Below are 21,610 nucleotides of genomic sequence, written 5' to 3'. Positions count from 1 at the left end.
TCTAAAGGCTCCTCAGTTGAGGAAAGGAGGGAGACAGCAAAAATGAACTCGAATTTGCCTATAGTAATTTTTTAAGTTCTTGGTGGTTATTACTGCAACTGATTCTAGGAGGAGTTTGTGATGATGACATGAAGAGTAGTCAGCAGCTCTTTTCCTGAGGTCTTCAGCCCCTGTGTGCTTTACTGTCAGCTCATCCCTTGAAACCAGCCTTGTGTGGCTGGAAGATGGGAGTGGTGGGCTGCTGGAACACTTGGGTTTGGCTGTGGTGACAGAGCCAGAGCTCATTGGCTCCAGCATTGAGGGGCCTCTTCTGTGCTTGACCCTGCTGCTGGGTCTTTTAAATTAAATTTAGTTCCACTTATGTGATGCCACACAGCCCTGTGGTGTGTATGGTGCCATAAGTGAAGTGTTACTGCAGCGTTAGCTTTCATTCTCCCTGGCTGCACGCAGCTCTTGGGAGCCCGGCTGTGGCGTAGCTTCCATGTGCTGCCGGGGTTTTCTGCCGCGGGTTCCCGGACAAGGCTCCATGTCTCGGGTGCGTGGGCTGGCCAGCCGCTGTTACTGTGTGCTAGGGATCCGGTAAAGAGGTAAGGAATTTGTCGATTTACTCCATGCTTGGCAGGAACGGTTTATTGGTCACGTGGCACAGTTAGATGGAAAGACACAACTGCTCCCAGCACTCGCATGGGAGAAAATGGCGCCTGGGTGCCGGCGGGGTAGGATTTTATGGAGGGGTGGGGTGAGAGGATCCACAGCCTGCTGTCCAATAGGGGCAGCTGCCATGGGAGTGACGCCAGCAACAGCGACCAACCAGAGAACCCCGCAGGGGCGGACACCGAGCCTCGGGCTGAGTGGGATCGTGTGGATTGGGGTGGCAGGCACAGGGTTTCCCGGGGCTGGACTGGGGAGTGGTTACAGGAGCGGCAGAGGGGGAAGATCCAGCGGCAGGCAGCTTGGGGCCAGAAACCGCGGGGGGGGGGGGGGGGGGGGGGGGGAAGCACAGGGGTACACAGGACTCGGCTAGCTAACACAAATAAGAACCCCTAAAACCCAATCCCAGGATGCAACATGTTACCCCTCACATCTGAGGGCAGATGAAATGAGTGACTGGCAAAATAATCCAATTATCATAGTAGGATGTGATGTCTGTGGTGGTTTGGGTTTAAAAAGACATTTGGAAGAAAATAAGCAATTAAGGAACTCATGACAATGTTGTTCAAAATTAATCTTATTGAAACCCAAGGATACAAATATGGTTTTAGAGGGGCTCTTTTAAATCTTTTATAGGGGTACTGAATGATTTGGGTAATTTGATTTTTGGTTGAAATTTCTCTAAGCCCTTTCCAAGCACAGGTTCCCATTTCCTTGTTGCTCTCACAAAGCAGTCCCCTGAGTGTGAAGCCCTGAACTCCACATCCACCCAACCAGCTGTGGGGCTAAGCTCAGGATGGGATCATGCTGAGCTGTGCTCCTGCTGTCCCAGAGGGACTCAGCTCTCCACAGGGAGTTCTTGGCTAGAGCAGTTTCAGTGGCCAGTCAGGTGCTGCTGTGCAATTCCCACCAGCAACCCCTGAACCTGTGAGATGCTCTTTGTCCCACTCTCGTGGCCCTTCTACAGACCCTGCTTGAGAATTGCATTTAATATTACCATTTCATACTGCTGTTTCTTGCAACTAACCTATAAATTCATCTTGGATGGCTGAAAGCTTTTCCTTGACCTTTTTTCCCATCTTACAGTTTCACTACACTTTGGGTATCACTTCCACAGTGAAACCCTCCCATAGCACTGAAACTTTGGCTTTTTGAAATAATTATTTTATCCCATTCACAGATAAAAGAGGGGAAGAAATCAACAAAAAAAGTTGTTCCGGACAAAATCTTTCTCAATCCAGTTTTGTCACTCTGAGCCACTCAGCTTTGGGATTTCAATTAATTGGAGATGTTGCAATTAGGTTGCTGAAGCCCTTTCTCCACAAGCCCACTGCTGCTCCAGCTGCAGCAAGAGCTCCATTGTGATTCCAAGTAGTAGATGAAGGAAAGATGCTGCCTTGCCTGCCCTTGCATTCTGTAACTCAAAATAACAACCACCTCAAGCCTCTGAGTAGCACAGGAAAGCAAAAGCCATGTCAAGATCCTGTTGTAGCAGATTCAAGATCCAATTCTTATAGCAGATTGAGTTTGGGATGCTGTGGACAAATGCCAAGCAGCAGCTTGGCAGCTCAATACTTTTATTGTCTCTGTTTTGCTGTTCCTCTCCCTTTTCAGGACCATCACCACTTCATATCTGCTGTGAAGTGCATCCTGGTAGCTCCCATTTAGGTCTTTTCTGAAATACATGATGGTGAAATACTCTGCTAATAGGACATTTCCCTCGTGTGATTCTGACTATGGGTTTGATAATTAACCACACTTATAATAATAGGTATTTTTAGAGCAGTAATAGTAAAAAAAGCTGGGCCTGCACAACTTGAGGATCCAAGTAACATCTTCCTTGCAGGAGTCCTCTGGCAGAGGCCTTTTCGTTGTGCTGGAGCCCCACTTCCAGGGAAGTTGACAAGTAGCCCATTATGAAGGTGTGCCATGGGAGCCACCCTTGCCAGACGTGCTTTGCACGGTGCCCCACTCAGGCCATCGGCGCCAGGTGGTGCTGGCAGGGATTTGTCACTCGTGAGGTCTGGAGCAGGGTGAAAACAGGAGTTGCTGCACTGCAGGGGACATGGATCACATCTGGTAGTGCTCAGTGGCTGTGCCACAGCAACCAACTGGACAGATGACTGGGGGCTCGCTGGCGAGTAAAGCTCAGCTCAAGGTGTGACCCATCCACCAGTCTGTAGTGACAGAAGAGCACATTAGAAGAGATTGATCCTTGAGCTATATTAAATCAGGTTAAATCCTTGTCCTTGTGTAAGTTCGTTTTACAGAAACACAATTTAGGTGTGATTTCTTTAGTTTCTGTTAAAATTCTTTAAATGCTGTCTCTTCCTTTAACATCTTCCTTGCCAGAACTGCTTCCCAGTTTTCACCCTGTGCTATGCTGAGTTTTACCCCAGAAATGTGTATAGTAGTAATTTTGTGAGCAGTGAGTTGAAAGTTAATTGTAAACATCCTCTGTGAACTCCTCCTTCAGTTTCAGTCTGTGAGCTTGATCCAAGATGATGTTTGTCCTCTGAGGATGCCAAAGGGTGAAGGGTTGTATCAGTTCAGGTGTTGCTTTATCTGTGTCTACCACAGATTTGTTGTCTGTGAGGATATGCATTTTTGAGGGTGCCTTCCTTCATCTTTTTATACTTGCATTCAGGAAGTATATACTACTGTCAGCGGCAATGTGTTACTTTTCTTGGCCCCGGTTGGCTCCCGAGTGCCTGGCTTGGGCGCCCCGGCTTCTCATCGGGGCCAGTGCTTGCTGCTATTTCAGGGCGCTTCTGCTGCTGCACCCTGGGGTGGGCAGGCCGTGTGTTGCTGTCGGCGCAAGGGAAAAAATGAAGAGGCAGGATATTTGTCCAAATCTGTCCGCGTGGCGGCTGGATGCTTTATTGGCCAAGGGAGCCGAGATGTAGAAGCCGCAGTCCGCTCCCAACCTCACGTGGATGAATCTGGCCCCGAGGCTGGGGGGGGAGCGGGATGATATAGGGGTGGGATGGGGAGAACAGGAGCCCTCCCGTCCAATGAATACAGACGCCATGGCGGTGACATGTGCCACAGCGACAAATGGGAACACAGCGGGGGCGGACACGGGACTTCGGGGCGAGTGGGACTGTGGGAATGGGGTGATGGGCACGGAATTCCCGGGACTGGATAGGGAAGTGATCATAGGAGTGACGGGGGAAACTCCAATGGCAGGCAGCATGGGGCGAGCCCCCGTGGCGGGTGGGAAACCCAGGTGATGCATGAGGGTACACAGAACCAGTAAATCAACAAAGATCAGAACTCCTAATTTGGACCCAAACCCAGGATGCAACAACTGTCTGTGGCAACTGTATGAAACAGAGGTTAAAATTGTGAAAATTAAAAATTATAGTCTTACTGAAAGACTCAATTTTTGAAGGGCAAAAGTGTGGTGGTCTCCTGTATACATCGGGATGGCAGCTGTTCAAGAGCTATGTGGAAAATGCTGCTGCCATTAGTTGTTTTACTTTAGAATAGGCTTGGAAAAGACAGCAATCATCCCTTATTGGGCTGCCAGTACAAGTAACGGTAAGTGCAGCACACTGCAGACTTGGGATCATCCAGCTGGGATGCAGAGTCTGCTGCTGGTGTGTTGGCTGTAAATGGACAGCAGTAGGTTTAGGGAAATCTCCAAGAAAACTGATTATGGTCTTTGGCATATGGGCTATCTAATAAGATTATTTCATTACTGTGTCATGCTTAGAAATGACATTCCTATTTTTGCCACCTACAGACAATCCAATTGCTCCTGTTGATAAATATTCAGAAGTGATTGCATTTGTCTGTAGTGCCATGGGACAGCAGCCCTCCTGGACTGGGCTCCATGTGGGATAGAGGAAGGGAAAAGAAATATGAAACATGAAAAATAACAGCCTGCATGTTCTGCTACTCCAACCTACTATGACAACTTGAATGTGTATTTAGGCTGTAATAGACTTGTGATCTGAGGATTAGTTTAGAAGAGAAAGAACTTGTACAGAAAAGAGAAAAATAGAGTTAGTACATGCAGCATAGAACAACCGAGTTTTCCCTGTCATTCTCTAACTATATATCTACTTAAAAACAAATGCACATAATGATTTGGATTACAGCCTACTTGGTTGTAGGAGTGCCAATAAAATGCTTGTCCACGAGTGACAGGAAAATGCTAACTATGATGACATTTGTATCTAGAGCTTTCAGGCTTCCTTTTGAAGTGGTTTTCAGTATGTGACTGACATATGTCAAAGTCTTTTTTCCCTAGCAAAATATATAATTTACCCTGCTGAGTTATTTGAGAAGTCTGTAATGTTTCTTTTCAATCTAGTTAATTACTCTTGTAGATTTTATCTGGTCACATACAGCGAGAAAGGGACAAAAGAGAATTGATGTTTTGTTACACAAACTGTCACAAAGGTATTTAATGGGCAGATACTTACACTTCTCTGTGGCTGAGATTTAAATGAGGTTATGGCCAAGAGACCCTTTCCAATGACTGAGACTTTATCCTCATTAGGCAATCCTGGTTTTCTCTGGAAGTGGATCATTCAAAGCACCTCATAATAAGCACTGCTAAAGAACTCAGGCTTATGAAATCGCAAGCATCAATTTCTTCTTTTGCTTGTACAGCAGTTGGGGTCATTTCCTAATTGTTTGTGAAGGTTACTTTAATTCCTCAAAAAAGGGAGAACTACATAATAGATAACAAGGTCCCAAGAGAATATAGAGGAATGAATTCTGCTTTCCTATCATAATTTCAGATAAGATAATTTTTTCTTCCACCTGTAGTCCAGGAGGTCATACTCTATTCTTACCAAAGAAAAACAGCAGTGCTTAAAATCCCTGAATTAGAGGAGAGGCCAAAAGTCCTTGTCCAGGCTGTTGTAGAAGAGCACTACCCACTCCTTTATTCTTTTTGGGTGGGGAGGATGATAGCAAAACTTGTTTAATGTAGCAAGCAATCCTCTGGGCTTCTGCCACACTAAAACGTATGAAAGTGAGAAATTTATTAAGTAATAAACACACTTAAATAGCGTACTCTTTTGGGGCAGAAAAAGGTATTTTTTGGGGGGGTTTATGTTCTTCTGTTCTCCTCCTCTGGTTTTATCCTTTATTTCTGCTTTTCTCCACTTCTGGACTCCTGCTGTAGTGTAGCCCTGAGTTTCTCAGCTTTGCTGGAAATTGTAATTCTTACATTGACATATGTAATTCTTAAATAGCCCATTGCTTCAAAGCCAGTCATCAGTCTATGCCATGTTTGACGCTGTCTCCTAATTTTGTAGTCAAGTACTCAATTTTCAGTGTCTTATTGTATCATGAAAAGGCAACAGCTTAGTCTGAATCCAGACTTGTAATCTTCTTCCATGCCTGAGGAGGAGTGAGGCAATTAAAACTGCATCTATTGAAATGGAGGGATGCACACATCTCAGGCTGCTTGCAGATGTGGCTCTTGCAAATTTAAGGTGGTCAAAATTCATGAAGGTTCTGAAATTCAATGATGCAGATTTCAAACGTGGGTGCTGCCTGAAATAACAATGGCAATTTCAGGTTTCGGAATAAGGCTGATTGCTCCGAGAAGCAGCAGTGGTGTGCAATTCTCTTCTGGCCAAATGCCACGCATTTTCAATGCATCAGCTTTCATGTACCGTGCCTTCCCTGCCTTCACTGTTTCTATTGCTTATTGGATTTCTCTTGCTTTGGCTGGGGTAGGACTTTGCTGCCAGCCAAAAGGTTCTCATGATGGCTCCAGCTAATCAGAGACTTGGGAGTTCAGTACAAATCCATTGAACTTGCCTGAGCCAAGCAGGATATACCCTGACATGCTTGTAAATGAAATTACCGTGAGTGGTCCAGCTTAGCTTGATTATGGTATTCCTAACTGAGAGAGTTCAGCCAGTGTGTTTAATCATATTCAGCTTTGGGAGCACTAAATACCAATTGTTTTGGAAGGGCAAGGTGGATCTCTAAGCCTTCAAATGGAGAGGTAGAGGAGGAGCAGAAGGCAAAAGTGTGATGCATTAAAATACCTAAATAAGCATTTCTTAAAAGGCTGGTTGTCTAGTTCAGAGTGCTGGGATTCTAGAGAGGTAAAATAGAGGTTGTTTATATCCTCTGTTGTCCACAGAGTTAGAAAATCCTTTCCTCTGTGCCAGCCCAGAGGTGTTTGCTGGCTCTGTGGATTCCTTTCTCCTGCTGGAGAGGACCTTTGCATACCCTTGTAGAAGGAGGGAAGCCAAGATAGTAATGAGAAATAAACATGTAAAAAGAAAAATCCATTATTTAGGATATGAAACATCTAAGAGTTTATATATATTGGAAGCCGGAAAGTGCGATTTTTTCTGTTCTGCTCCTTTGGTTGACATTTATCCATAGACATTATGCAAGAAGTAACAGAAAGAAATGGTATTTAAAAATTACTATCCTGTTTGTTCTTTAAGTCAAGAACTGGGTGCCAAGTTTCCTTTTGTAAAAAAAGAAAGGTTTAGAAAATAACAGTAGTAGGCGATTATAGATAAATATAGGTTAGAAAAGGTAATGCTTAAACAAAATAATTCCTTTTTCCTTTCATTGCTTTGTTCACAACGTGCTGTACACAGCCTAACATTTCTGGTTTGGGAGCTTCTTGCCATTCTAGAAATTGCATCCTGTGAATACTTAGATTGTGTTTTCCTCCACTTGTTTTTCTGTTAAAATTGACACAATTCATTTTGAGGTAGTTTTTTAATTAATTTAAAAAACATCTTAATATTTGTGTTTCCCTGTTGTTTTGGTTGTTGTTTGTGAAGTTTATTTTAGTTTGTTGCAGGGATATTTTCCTGGTTGGAATCCAGCGGCGAGTTGTTTGTTACTGCTCACAAAGTGCTTGTGTGTCCCAAGTTTCCCACAGTCCGTAGCCAAATGGAAATTGGGAGGGAAATGAAATATCTGTTTTGCTAAATCTGGGTTGATCCGAGGTGGGAGGGATCTGAGGAGATCTTTAGCCTGGCCCCCTTCTCACAGCAGGGGCAGCTCTGACATCAGAAGGATCGTTCTGGGCTTTTCCCACTCGTGTAACTGGAATAACCTATGAGGGTGAAGCCTCTGCAGCCTCCCTGGGCAGGAGCTTTGTAAGATGCAAAAGATATCTCAGCTGCAGGAAATGTATTGCCCTGGAGAGCACTGAACTTCAGGGGTATTTTAAATGAAGGATTTAATGCTGCAGTGTGGACTGCAAGTGCTAAATTGTCTTAACATGTAATAAAGATGTAAGCTAGTTTAATTTTTTTTAAAAGGCCAAAAAATGCACAGGTTTAAACCAGAAAAATAGGGGGCAGGACATCTGGGAGGTTTGTACTTGGAGTTAAACTCAGCACTAGAGATTTGTTTTGTAGAGTAATCATTTTTTGTTACCAAAATCTGTACATCAAAGAAACAAGCCATAGGTTACATTGCATAAATTCTTGTGTAGCAGGGTAATTTCAAAATGCAGCTGCAAATGATTTACAGGTTTTTGTTAACCTTAAATCACAATTAAGCAACAAAAGGTAGTTCTGTGGAAAAACTTGAGATAAGGAGCAAGTGGGTTTTTTTTCCAACTCTTGGAGCTGCCTTAACAGCCTTTGAGGAATACTGCACAAGTGTAGTGAAAGCCCTTTTGTCTGCCTCTGTTCAGTAAATAATTGATTACAGCTCCTCATGTGCCTCTAGGAGCTGGAAGCACTTCCCTTAGTGCTGCTGTGTCACTGGTCATGGAACTGGAGTAGGACACTGGGTGACATGGGCTGTGCTGGCATTTCCCCTGTGCCAGGTGCATCTCAGTGAGTCCCTGTGTGTCCCCCTTCCTGCCACAGCTCTGGGCACCTCTGCCTGCACAGGCAGCCTGGGAGGCGATGCTGGCCCCTGATGACTTTTCTTTTGTTGTGAGCAAAGGAATAGGCTGGGTTATTCTTCCTGTCACTACATTAAATTCTTCATTGCCATCTAATGTTCAGACAAATCAGTGTCTCTTTAACTGAGGTGTTCTCAGGTGTCGCTTGTAAGGGCTGCAGATCTCTTGCACCAGGTCTTCAGGCCATGAGTGGAGTTTGGGTGGGGCACTCCAGGAGCCCATGGGCTTGGTGTTGCACTGGCACATGGCAGATCCTCTGCTCTGCCTCTGGACAGCCCTCAGCCATTGCAGATGGGAACAACTGGCTCAGCCTGAGAGTCAGCGTTTATACTTGTGTTTAGGGTGTGTGCTACATCTAAGCACATCACAGGAGGGAACTGGGAATATCAGCAAGGGTTGGAAATCCCAGGAGTTTACTGGTGGACGTAGTGCCATAGGGTGCAGTTTGGATCAGGCTCTTATTTCCTCTGGGTTCTACAGTTGGGGATTCTAGTTTTCTTTGGCAGCTCACCTGACAGTAAAAAAATCCGTTTTATAATTTTGTCTTCAATGTAGTGATAAATACTTAAACTAGTGACTACTCTGGGAAAGAACAAAGATTAATATGCTACATCTACAGCTTGTGCCTTAGTTTGGCAGTCCCTTGGTAGCCTCACTCTCCAACTGCAGCTCTGTTTTGTCCTTGATAACCCCAGTCCTCTACTTTTCCCCCATATTGTGTGATACAATTATAAATCCATTCTTAAATCCACTTTTGTTTAAACAAACAAAAAAAGTTTGCTGAAGTCATTTTTTGCTGAGCAGAAGTGTTGAGCAACAATAAGAGGGAAACAGCTTTCAGCAAAACCTAATATTCTCTAATTTTACTGGGATTCTTTCATATGGAGGCATTTTAAGCTTCTGGTAGTTCTTTGCCAAATAATGTAAGTAAAATATTTAATACTTTTATAACCCTGCACAGGCCATTAATAAGAACTACAGAGGAATAAGGGTGACAGTAACTCCCCAGGCCTAGGCAGGGAGTATTACTGAGCATTCCCCATCTGAGTCATACAATATGCATGACTTATTTAATTTATATTCAATTGGTAGGTCCAAAAATTATTTGTCATGACTGGTGTGTTCAGACAGTTAGAAGGAGAAAAGGACACTTGTCTGATGGTTTAAGAAATGCCAAGGGTGAAAATTTTGCAGCACCTTTCAAAGTGAGAATGGGGCAAATGTTCCCCAGTGATTGATTTACACGTGGCAGTGACCTTTTATAGAATTTCTATACCTAACATGTGGCAATTGTCATCAGAACCAAGGACAGCAGCTGTCAGCTGTTTCAGATGTCACTTTGAACTTTCCTAAATCTTCCAGATAAACCTAGTCTTAGTGAAATTGCTGAACAACTACAGCTTCCAAGTAGCTTCCAAATGTCTCTCCAAATGTCTCTTGTGCCTTGTATTTCATTTGAAGTCTGGAAGATTTCTTTGTCTGCTGAGTCACAGCTCTGATTTAAATTTGGGTAAAAAATTCTGTGCAGCTGTTCATCACTGAGCCATGTTTGAACTTGATGGGAAATGGGAGTTCTTTCCAAATCATACCAAATAAAAGAACTCTAGTCTAGCAGGCTGTTTCATTCACAGAATACTACTGAACTACATTTTAAATTTGCACAGAATATGATTTCTTATCTGAAGATGGAAGTAACCTCAAGGCAGAAAAATTAAACTTATGAACAAATTCATTCAACTAAATCTGAATGTAATTTAAAAGGAAGAGATATGCCAAAGTTTTTATGAAGAGTGTTGCTTAATATCTGAGAGTTAAGTATCACAGAAGAGTGTATTTCATTTATGGGGGGAAAATTCACTTTTTTGAATAATTTATGGTTTTTTTTTTTCCTTGAATAACTCACGTTAAAGAGCTTTCATCTGTTCTTTGGTGGAGCCTGGGGAGCTGTGTTGGTTCATACTGGCTGTTTGAACTTCCCAGGTCTCAAATTCAGCAGTTTTCCTTAGGTACACTGTAAAATTTTGGGGGTTTTATCCATGCACAAATGGCCTCTCCCTGTTCAGCATGGACTGGAAAAAGTGCAGCCAAGAGACAAAACAAGGGAGGGTGCTGAGCTGGGGTTTGCCTTTTCACCAGAGGAAAAACAAGGAAAGTCCCATCACCACCCCACTGATGTGACAGGGGCCGAAACTTGCTGAACTAAAAATGGACCTGTTTTTTTGTTGCTGTTTTTAACCTAATTTTTCTCCAGGAGCAAAGCTGCCAGCAGCAGTTCAAGACCATAAATTGCAGTGTAAAACACTGTAGACAGTGATGGCAGCTGGACTTGTGTGGCTGGAAATGTGGATGACTGATCATGAACAGGGACACTTGAATTGTTGCAAGGGCCAGAATAAAACCTGAATTAAATATTTCTCAGGCCATGTAGGATACCAGCTGTATTACACACCTATTATGGCAGCACAGCCAACAAATAGGGCTGTCAGACTTTAGTTGTGGCTTGAACAACAGTCTTCATTGTTAGTCTGTTTCTAATAATTTTTATTCCATGCAGTCAGGAATGCAAATGGCCTTAAATGTAAGCATTTAGTGCTTAATTGTGATTGTTCTACCCAGCCCTGGCCTTTTAAACTCAACAGCTTCGTGGAGGGAATTAGATAACCTTTCAGAATAAAGTTTCTTCTTTAATTAAACAATATCCCTGAAAGTCTAAACCACTTTGCAAGAGCTGTGAGACTGCTGCAGACAGACCATAAAATGAATTGGGTAACTCCCACCGCCCCCGCAGTTCCTCTAGCTGCCTTCTCTGCATCTTCCACTCCATTTCCCGGTAAGCCCTGGAAATGCATATTCAGAGCAGCCATTTATCCTCAACGCCTCCATGCAGCGCTATCTTAATTTGCCAATTAACCCTTCACCACCCTCCAGCAGGGCCGTGGCTTTGCTCATGGCTGCTAAAGCAGCAGTGAGGCCGAGCCCGCTCACTTCACAGCTCACTGCTGCCAAGGGGATCACGTAAGGGTGAGAGCTCTTCCCATGAAAATATTCTCACAGAATATAAGATCTGAAATGGTTTCTCATTGTCTCAAGTCCTCACACTGGCAACAGCTCCATGAGCTGAAGTTTCTCTGCACAGTTTCCTTGGCTTTTGAATGAAATAGAAGAATTGAATGAAATAGAAGAATTCATGGCTGTCCTGCACACTAAACCTTGATCTATTTTTTTTATTCTAAGGCAAAAAATTATATAATCTTATTCCCCAATAAGACCTGCCAATCACTGTGCATTGTGTTTGTCTAAAGGGGCCTCATTTCCCTGTGAGCTTTGAGGGGCTGCTCATGGAAGTCCAGGTTGATCCTCTGGCTGGTAAATCCATACATGCCTGAACAGACAACCCAAAAACATCAGTGGAGGGGAGGATAAAGCCAGTGTGGGGTCTGCTGCCTTCTGAAACCAGGTTGCAATGCTTATAGGGAAAGTGTGGCAATGGCTGGCAGTCTGTTTGCTCCTGGAGAGAGCCCTGCAACCCAAGCATTTCTTATGTGAGTTTGGCCCAGAGGCATTCATAAAAAGAGAAATGAGAGTTGCACTGTAAGGAAAAACTAAATTTCATGTTGCTAGCTGATAGACTGAGGGACTTGACCATTGAAGAGGAAGTTTTTGCCATTAAAATATGATGGATAACCCAGGTAACATAAATGTAAGAAGCCACTTGGTTACTCTTTGCACTATGACTTTTTCTTAATCTCATCTGTGATGGGCAAAAGACAGTAAGCAGATGGAAAGAGCTCTGCCAGCTCTGCTTGGCTCTGAGCTTGGAATAGAGCCAAGAGTTCCAGAAGTTTTTTGCAAGGCACCCTGCTTTTCACTGCAGTCAGACTTCAGCTAAAATATATTTGAGATAAATGCAAATCTACTGTTGTCTTCTCTATCTGTGTATTCATGCCTACAGTTGTTCCACTTGCAAATAATGTAAATTTTTGAAAACTAGCTCATTTGCTGCAATTCTGTCCACTTGGATCAGTGGCAACTTCTGTGCATTAGAATAAAAATGCTCCTTAAAAAAGAAGAGTGTTTCTGTATTAAAATTTCCTCTCTCCAGTTCTGAGACACAGAAATTTACTGGGCCCACGGTTTACTTTGAGCTACTAAAATAGAAGGTGTGAACAGATAAGGTGACAAATGAACTGGTTATCAACTATTTGTCATAAGACAATGTAGTTTTGGCTTTTTCCTTTACTATTTATAGTTAGTTTTTCCCTGGTTAGCCAGTCTTTGGAGTTTGGGGATTCTTTTTTTTTGTCTGGTCATACTAAACTGTGATTTGTGCTTCATTGCCAAATCCCTCTTTTCCTTCTAAACTGACTCTGCTTTGCTTTTGCTTAGCCTTCACTAATTATCTTATTCACATTTTCTTCCCTCTCTACTTTATAAAAGATCCTGGGTATTATAATTCATAACTGTGACTCTTGCATGAGAAATACTTAAGCTGATAATTTATTAGAAGTTTGTGAAGTACTGTGGTTTTATTACAAATGCATCTTGCCTGCAAGATGCATGGAGGTAAATAAATACTCAAAGAGTTTTAGGTCCTTGCAGGAGTTTCCTGCTGTACTTGAGATGGATCCCTGATCACACCCTGATCCTAGTCCTGGTCATTGGCATAGTAGGGTCATTATTTGCAGGTGCTAAATAAGTTTATTGCAATAATAAGTAAATACAGTAACAAGCAAGTCACAAGAATGAATGATTTTAATTGAAACTAATAGAGCCTGTATTATTAAACTTTCATGTCCTCCTAGAGGTGGACTGACACTTACCTATATCAGGCATTGAATGCTATGTACAAGTTAACAGGATTTACCAAGCTCTGTAAAGTAGAAATTATGGAGTACTTCCAATTTTTTTTTCCTCACTAAAATTCCAGCATTGCAGGGAAATAATTTCATTTGAAAGCTGTGTGTTTGCTCAGCTTCTGCAAAGTGTTAATTGGCCATTTTGGGTCAATTTTAAACCCCTTCTGTGATGTCTTGCTTCATCTTTTTGCTTGTTATTTTCATTTACTTTGTCTCCCTCACTTTTAAACTCTTCCTGTTGTCCAAAGTTAAGCTCTAACAGATTTTATTTGTGGCTTCCTTTTCTCATGGACAGATATTGAAAAGGGGGTTTATCACCACTATTTAACAGTGATTTTTTGGCAGTCACAACCTGAAATATTGTGTAGCTGTGACTTGCCAAAGAGGTACTTCTCTTGTGGAGTTTTTGAACCAGGGGTGGCTTTTATTTACAATCCAACGCCCACTGCATTGTGTTAGAACAGTGTCCTGCCTGCTCTTGCTTCCGTAACAAGGAAGGCCACATTAAAATATTCATTTAAAACCTGGCACTCGTTTTAGTTCCCACTGTTATAATTTTTACAAAGCCTGTTTTGCATATCTGTTATGGCTTCTGCATTTGACTCTTTCTTCATCTCCTTTTATTTCTCAGGATGTGTTTCACCTCTAATAGCTGCACAATCCCAGAAAGCTTGTTCCTCTGTACCCTGTTGTCCCTGAGTGTCAGTCAGGTACCTTCCCCACTCGTTTCAGTGCCCCCCACTGCTCCATGGGCTTGTTTGTATGCCAGAATATTTCCTTGTTCTCAAAAGAAGATGGTTCTTTGTCTGAGTGCTGTTACTCAGCCATTGATAAAGGTTCTCTTGGTGACTCTGGTTTTCAGTGCAGTTGTCATGTTGTTCTTGTTCATATTCAGAATTGTTAAAATGCCACTCTACTGTGCATGAAAAGAGGTATCCTGGATTTTTAATTCATTGCCTCCTTGGGCACTTCCATCTATCTGCTTGCTGCTCTTTCCATGGCTGGAGAGCTCTTTCCTTTTAGCCTGTCCTAGAAAATTAATTTACTGGGGATTTTTTTGGTATTTCTCCCCAGCTGACAGTGGAGGGCTACCAGAAATCATTAGGAGGCCTGAAGCAAATAGGAAATAAGGAGAGACAGAGTGCTGGGGTTGCTCAGCTTTCTGCAGAGAAGGCTGGGGACAGATCTTGTTGGCAGAAGGTTCTATGTGGCTCATCCTAGGAGACACACAGGAATAGGATGTGGTTGCATTACCAAAATATGGATGTTTGTGGGTGTGTAAAGCTGGAGCCTGGCTTTTCTCAGTGGTTTCCAGGGACAGGACAAGAGGCAGGGGGCTCCAAGTGTAATGGAGAAAATGGCTTTTGACCTCTACCCAAGATAATGGAGAGGAAGATTTGAGAAGTGCTGGGCTCCTAAATTATTCTTTGTGAAAGTTTTCAGTAAGTTGGACATGTCTTATTAATCATAGCAAAATTTTCCAGCTGTTTAAACCAGAAGATTACAGCCCTCAAAAGTGGGAGTGTAGCTTGTTTTTGTAAGCACCATATATATTTTTGTCTTCCTTCCTCTGTGGTGTTACCTAAGGGTGTCTAGAAAAGCATAACCAGTGGTTTATTCTTCAAGTAATTTTCAACATCCCAATAGAATAATTTGGATTCTTTGCTCCTACCTCCCCTTTCTTGTTGCTGTACTTGGTGGTTTTTAAAAAATTCAATAGGAAATAAAACTTGACCACATACATAAAACATTTGAGTATTTTTTTTTTTTTTTGCCCTGAAAGGTTCTTTCAACCAAATGATTATCAAGTAAAACCTTGAGTGAGAACAAGGGTGCATCTTGCCTGCAGGCAGGTGCACAGCACAGAGTAAAGCAGGGCAGGGATGTGTGATGCTTCTTCTGATGTCCCTGCACTTCCATCTCTTTTCAGAGTAGATTTTCCGAGCTAGATTTGCTTTCTTTCTGCTTAGTAACACAATTTTTCCAAGTACCTGATAAGCCTCCCCCTTGGCAGCAAGCTGCCTGTTGTGTGACAGCTCTCCTGGCTTTCAAGAGAGCTAAAAGTCCAGGGAAATATTGAAAAACCGGCTGCAAATCACCTGACACCTGCAAGGCTGGCATTGGAAAGCCTTTCTTTTTGTGACAGATATGCTGATCCAACAGACCTGTATCCTGTGGGGTAGTAAGAGTGTGTTAAAAACTGTGAAGGAAAGCAGAGAGTTCCATTTTGTTGTGTGTCCAGATGCTCAATTATATACATTATATATGACTGAACTGCTGCTAAAAACACCACTGTCCTTTTTTGATAGAAAAATAGTTTCAACAGGCTGTAAATTAGCAAGTTTTCATTATGAAATTAGACAGTACACAGTCTTCAAATGTCAGACTGCACAGGAAGAAGTAGTACTGAGCTAAAATCTCTAAGGGTTAAAATCTTTCTCTGGAACCTGTGTGTATTTTCAGAGCAGATTGAAAGAGACATTTCTATAATGGTAATTTATGCAATTCCAAAGCAGAATTTAGACTACAACTTTGAAGTGTCTGCTCCAAAGAAGTAAGAACTTGTGCAAGAGCCCAGATTAATAACACAAGACAAGAGTTTTGACTGTAATGGGATCTTTCTTCTTTAAGATACAAGAAAAAAGTGAAGATTTATGTACTGGGACATAGTATTCTGAGACATTGCTGGGTTTTAAGATGGGTTCTTTTATGAATGCATTTTCCTTTAATTTTCCATCCAAGTTACATCTCTGGCTCTGGAAGTAAAGTTTTTCCTGCCAGTGTGGTTGTCTTGCTTTGTTTGTTTGTTTTTAAATGCCACTCACACTTAATGGTACTTTATGGTCCTGTCAAAACTGAGGCTTATTATAAAAGAATTAGAGGAATGGAGATGAAAAAGCAAATTACTTAGAACAGTGAGAATTGACTAAAATAAAATACTTTAGTTTTTTTGTTTGTGAAAGTGATAGTCTGTTACAATGATCCTCTTAGAGGGAAATGTGTTTGGTTGAGTCACATTGCTATAAACCTGTACAAGAGAGGCTTTTCTGAAATGTTATCTTGGGATTCAAATGGAAATAGATCACCATCTCCTTTGTATATCCCTGGTTTTGTTACTGGCATGGCAGGGCATGGTTGAGAGTGGTAGCTCACACAGTGTGTCTGGAAATACCCTCACCAAGCTCATCCCTGCCAGGCTGAAGGGAGGTGTCAGGGTGAGGGCAGAGACCCAACAGCTGCCCCAGGTATTCCTGGTGTAGGCAGACAGACAGGCCTTGGAATAATCCAAGCAAGACCAAGCTTTTACAACCTGCAGTAATGCTGCATTAAAATTGCCAGGGAGCTCATGTTACATTTCCTTCAAACCTGTCAGACAGTGAATCAAAACCAGCGCCCTAAGCCATTTTTGCATTTCCACTGATGGAATGACAAAGGAGAGGTGGCACCAGCCTGTGACAGCCAGCTCCTGGGTTTTTCTTGGGATGTGAGCTCTGTGCCAAGATGGGCCTTCATCACTAGTCTGGCTCTGCAAAACCAAAAAGCAGATCCTTGAGCCAAAGTCTTTTTTTAGATCTAAGCTGAGCTTTGAGCTGAGCCTCCAAAGGCAATTTAAATTACAACTGCTATTAGTGACATAAAGCTCAGCCTAAATGGAAACCCATTTCACTGCACTTTATTGGGGTGAGTTGTACAGCTGGGACCTTGTCACCTCTTCGTGTCACTTACTAAGAACCCAGTTTATGGTGCAGTTCCTTGTGAGTGAAGGCAAAAAACTTTCCTTTAACAGCTTTTAATTATCTGGCACTGCTTTCAGAAGGAGAACCCTGAAGGAGATGCTACTCAGCAGCCTTTATTGCACTGTTTTTCTTGTGCAGAGCCCTTTCTGAAAACAATGTTCACTGCAGTACTTGTAATTTCTGCTCTAAGCCATTCTGTTATTTATTAGTTAATCACAACATGCATATATGTGCAATGAAATATTAATATTAATGTACAAGTCCCTCTTAAAATATTGCATCTGAATGTACAGAGAATTTCCTTACAAGGAAGTTGAGGAGTGTATCATAGTTCCACAGTTAAGAATGAAACTTTTTACATTTATTTTTGCTAATATAGAGGTTGCTTGTCTTTGCTTTGATAAACGATGCTCAAAAGCTCATTTTGGAAAATAGTAATGTAAAAAATGGTGATGAAGTCTGAACATCAGTATCAAGCCTTGTTCACTACTTGGGCACACGAAAGATTATCATGCTGGTATCGAATTTGTTTTTAATAAACATGCTTAAGCACGGTTTAAGCAGGCCAAGTGTTAGATGATATTGAATGGTGCATTCTGAGTATCATAGAAAAACCGGAATATGAAATGCACAGTACTTAAGGAGTGGTATGTTAAAACTAACATGAATAGCTAGAAGCTTTATTTTTATTGCATTAGAAGATGTCCAGATGTGAAAATAAAGCAACTTTGGACTCATGCAGTGCTATTTGATGTTAGACAACTGGGAATTAAGTAGAAAAAAAATTTAGTTGTGTGTTTTCATCCCAAGATGCAGTACTGACTTGCTTCAATTCCAGTTCTAGGCAGTCCAATCCCTTACATTCATATACTATAAGAACTAATGGTGAGAAAAAAGACTTCTTCAAGCATTTAAAAACACTATTTACATTATAAAATCTTACCTTCTCTGCCAGTGTGTTTGATTTACTGTAGGTTTCACTATAACCTAGAGAGAGGTGCCATCTCTTCAGCTCTGCAATCAAGTTAACACAGGAATTGAGGCCCAGCTCAATGGCATACAAGATTTTAGGTCTCTTACTTGAGATTTACACCTTTAGTATGCAGATACATCTCCAAGGGAAGCTCTGATTAAAAGGAAATTAAATAAATGCGTGTGCCATTTGAAGTCAACAGTATACATGAAACTATAAAATTGCATGGTAATTAGGGCCCTGTGTCTGTCTGTCAGGAGTGGGTTTCCTACTGAAATTATAAATTGGTTAAAGAGGGAGATTCTTGTATGAGAGGGAATATCACTGGAATGCCTTTCCTGCCTCAGCAAAAATTAAGGAAACCTCTTAATTTTCCCTTTTCAAACAGATTTTGTTTTCGGGGCGGGGGGGGGGGGAGGGTGTTGCGGGCGGGAGTTGTTCAGCTTTTTCTACTCCAGCAAAGCAGCTGCTCAGGGCAGTGCTGAAAGTGTCACCTGAGTTGGACCACAGAGTTTCTATGGGGAGGCAATTTCCAAACTGTCACTTTCCCCTTCCCTCTTTGTCTTTCCTTTTGCTACAAAACTTTTCCTTCATATCCTTGTTATTCTTCTCCTCCAGAAAAAAAGCATTTCTCCCCTTATCCAACATAGTAGGCAAAGGAGGATTTTTGTGTGTTTAGTAAAAGAAATGGTGCTTGGCCATTTGTTTGTGCAAATTGGTATGCAACTCTGACATAATCTGCAAAGGTCCAACTGGATAATCAGAAGTAGCTTTGAAACAGAGCTTATCTGGACAGCCAGCCTGTTCTCTCAGTTATGTCCTCTGCAGAGTACAGAGGTGGCCCAACACTGGAGTTGTGTGTTTAGCTCTTGTCTACCTCTTCCCTTCAATTTTTTTGGTATCATATTTGCTGCTTCTAAAACCTTCTCAAGGGTGAGACTATTATAAGATGAGTTGTTTCCTTTTGTTACTGGATGAGATTGAACAGAGTGTGGGGAAAAAAAAGAGTTTGCAGAATAAGAATTTTAGAGGAGTATTTGTAATTTCTTGGAAGTAATGATGTCTCTTCTTATGTGGTGGGTGGGGAGGGATTAGGGACAGGACCTGTTTGATGATGCTGTTTGCAGCCTGGCTGAATGCTGTCCCATTTTCCAAACATGCAGTAAATCAGTCCTTTTAAGAATTACTGGGTAACTGTGAATTTACTTAATGATGAGTAGTTTCATTTAAACAGAAAAAAAGCAATGCTTTTAACTGATTTAGTGATCAAGAAAAATGGTTTTAACTGGTTTATCAGTAAGTAAAATTGGTGTCAAAGCCTTGCTTGAAATATTTCTTGGTGTTTGAGAATCATCTTCCAGTGATTTACACATTTTAGCCTCAGTCTAGTTTTCCCCTGCAGGTTGTTGTAAAACTGTCCCATGCAAGATTCATTTTAGCTTTCCTTTGTTAAAGGAAGATAAGACACAACTCATAAAAGCATGTTGTTTCCCTGCCTTACTAACAAACTAATGGGTCACTCCTAATTGTGTTTGTATTTTTTTTATAAATTATTTTTGTTGTAGCAATTGCAGATTTCACTTCTTCCAATGACATTGATTTTACACATCAGCTTTATGTATGAGTGTGTTTTTCAAACTTACGAAAGTCTTTGTTCTCATACATAAAGCACCAGAGTGACAAGATGCATCTTGATTGTGTGAGTTCTTTACCATCAGGATGTTTAAAATTGAGATGAGTCTCTGATCTGAAAATTGCATCTCATGGCAGTAGACCTTTATTTCCACAGGGTCAGGTCATGGATAAGTCAAGAGTTTAGGGTTTTGAAAAAGCCAGTGTCACTTGGTTTTGCTCTTTGTTAACATTTTTTCTGGAGAGGATATACTGAGAACATTGAGACAAATCTTTGGAGGAAGACAGTGAAATTCTTGACTAGAAAAATAGCCAAGGTGATCTCAGAGGCATGATGTCAAGGGATTCAAGATAGCAGGAATAAAAATTATCTGCCTGATACTCACAATTGCAAAACTGTTTAGGATAGCTGTAGAAGCCTTTAATATGCTGAATATCAGGTCAAAGATGGAGTGTTGGGCTTCAGGTGATAAAACTAATTTAGTTATAATTAATGACACTTTGATTTAAATGGACCAGAAGAGCAGGAGCCTGTTTCTTAGTAGTAATCAATATTAGGGATTTTGGGTTTTTTAGCATTTGTGAATTTGATACTGAGAAGCATTATCAAAAGGTCTGCTATCTAAAATAGACTAATTTGCTCTAGTTTAAATTGGCTGTGTCCAAACCTGTAAAATTGCTTTTTAATTTCCAGATGATATCTGCAGAGCTGTGGGAACTCCTAGTTAAGGGAGTGCAGCATTGCAGCAGCAGGTGACTTGCTGTTGGTGCAGATGGGCTGTGCTGGGGCAGGGGCTGCTTCCAGACCTATTCCCTGAGCTGACAGCAGGGCTTAGACACCTGGTGAAAGGATCAGTGCTCTGCATACTGCCTGCCCTTTCTGTCTTGTAGTTCAAAACAACAATCTGCACCGCCCACCCCCCAGTGAGAAATTTGACCCCTAATTCTTTGGAAAAACCAAATGCAGGGGTTGTGTAAGCAGGTGGGTGTGTGTTAGTGTTGTAAATCTATGGCAATAAATGCCAAGGCACTGGAATGTGAGAGACTGCAGAAGTGGTTGTAGTCCATTCTTATGAATAATGTGGCCATTGTGGGGGAGGTCACTCTGGGATTTCTGTGCAGCAGCATGAGACCTGCCCTGGAAGTGACCGGGGTTTTTCAGCTCACCACAAGTGGGTGCAGGGAAAGGACTATTCTTGCTTGCTTACAGTAACCCTTTACTTGCCCTCTGTGAGACATTCCAGTTGGAACATGGTTAACATTCACCCTCGGGAAGAAGGGATGCACGGTTTGTTAGAAACTCCGTGTTTCAGAACATGTTCTTCCTGGGAGTTTTTGACAGTTTCATGGGACTCTGAGCTTCTGGTTGTAATGGATCTCTGACAGCAAATGGGATTTGCCTCAAAGCTCTGGAGTGCAGAGAAGCTTGGCCTGAGACAGTCTGGGAATCTGGGCAGTCCTTGGGGAAAGGGTGATTCATGCTGGGTCCATTCAGCTTTCCAAACCACTGGAGTTCAGCTGGAGATTTTGGTTTCCACCCCACAAGCAAAGAGTAGAACAATATCACTGACCTTTTTTCCTTCCCTCACCCTCTTTTTTTTTTTTTTTTTTTCCTGACTACAAAAGGTCCTTTATGAAACATGTGTTGAGGACTTGTGAGATTTCAAGTTTGTGGTAAGTGTCTTGGATCTTCAGTCTTACTCGTGGGAGGATTAACCACACCATTCCAACTCAGAGGAGAGGTATTCAGGAGAAGATTTGATTCACCCTTTTATGTCTGTCATTCAACAACTTCAGCAAAAGAAAGGAACCTAAGGAGATTAGGAATTGAATGCTATCCATATTTTCAATATTTCTGATAGCAGTATTTGTCTGTTTGCTGTTATTTCTAATGACTAAG

This window comes from Vidua chalybeata, chromosome 4 (genome assembly GCF_026979565.1).
Source record: "Vidua chalybeata isolate OUT-0048 chromosome 4, bVidCha1 merged haplotype, whole genome shotgun sequence".
NCBI classification, from domain to species: Eukaryota; Metazoa; Chordata; class Aves; order Passeriformes; family Viduidae; genus Vidua; species Vidua chalybeata.
Note: the sequence above shows the minus strand (reverse complement) of the source record.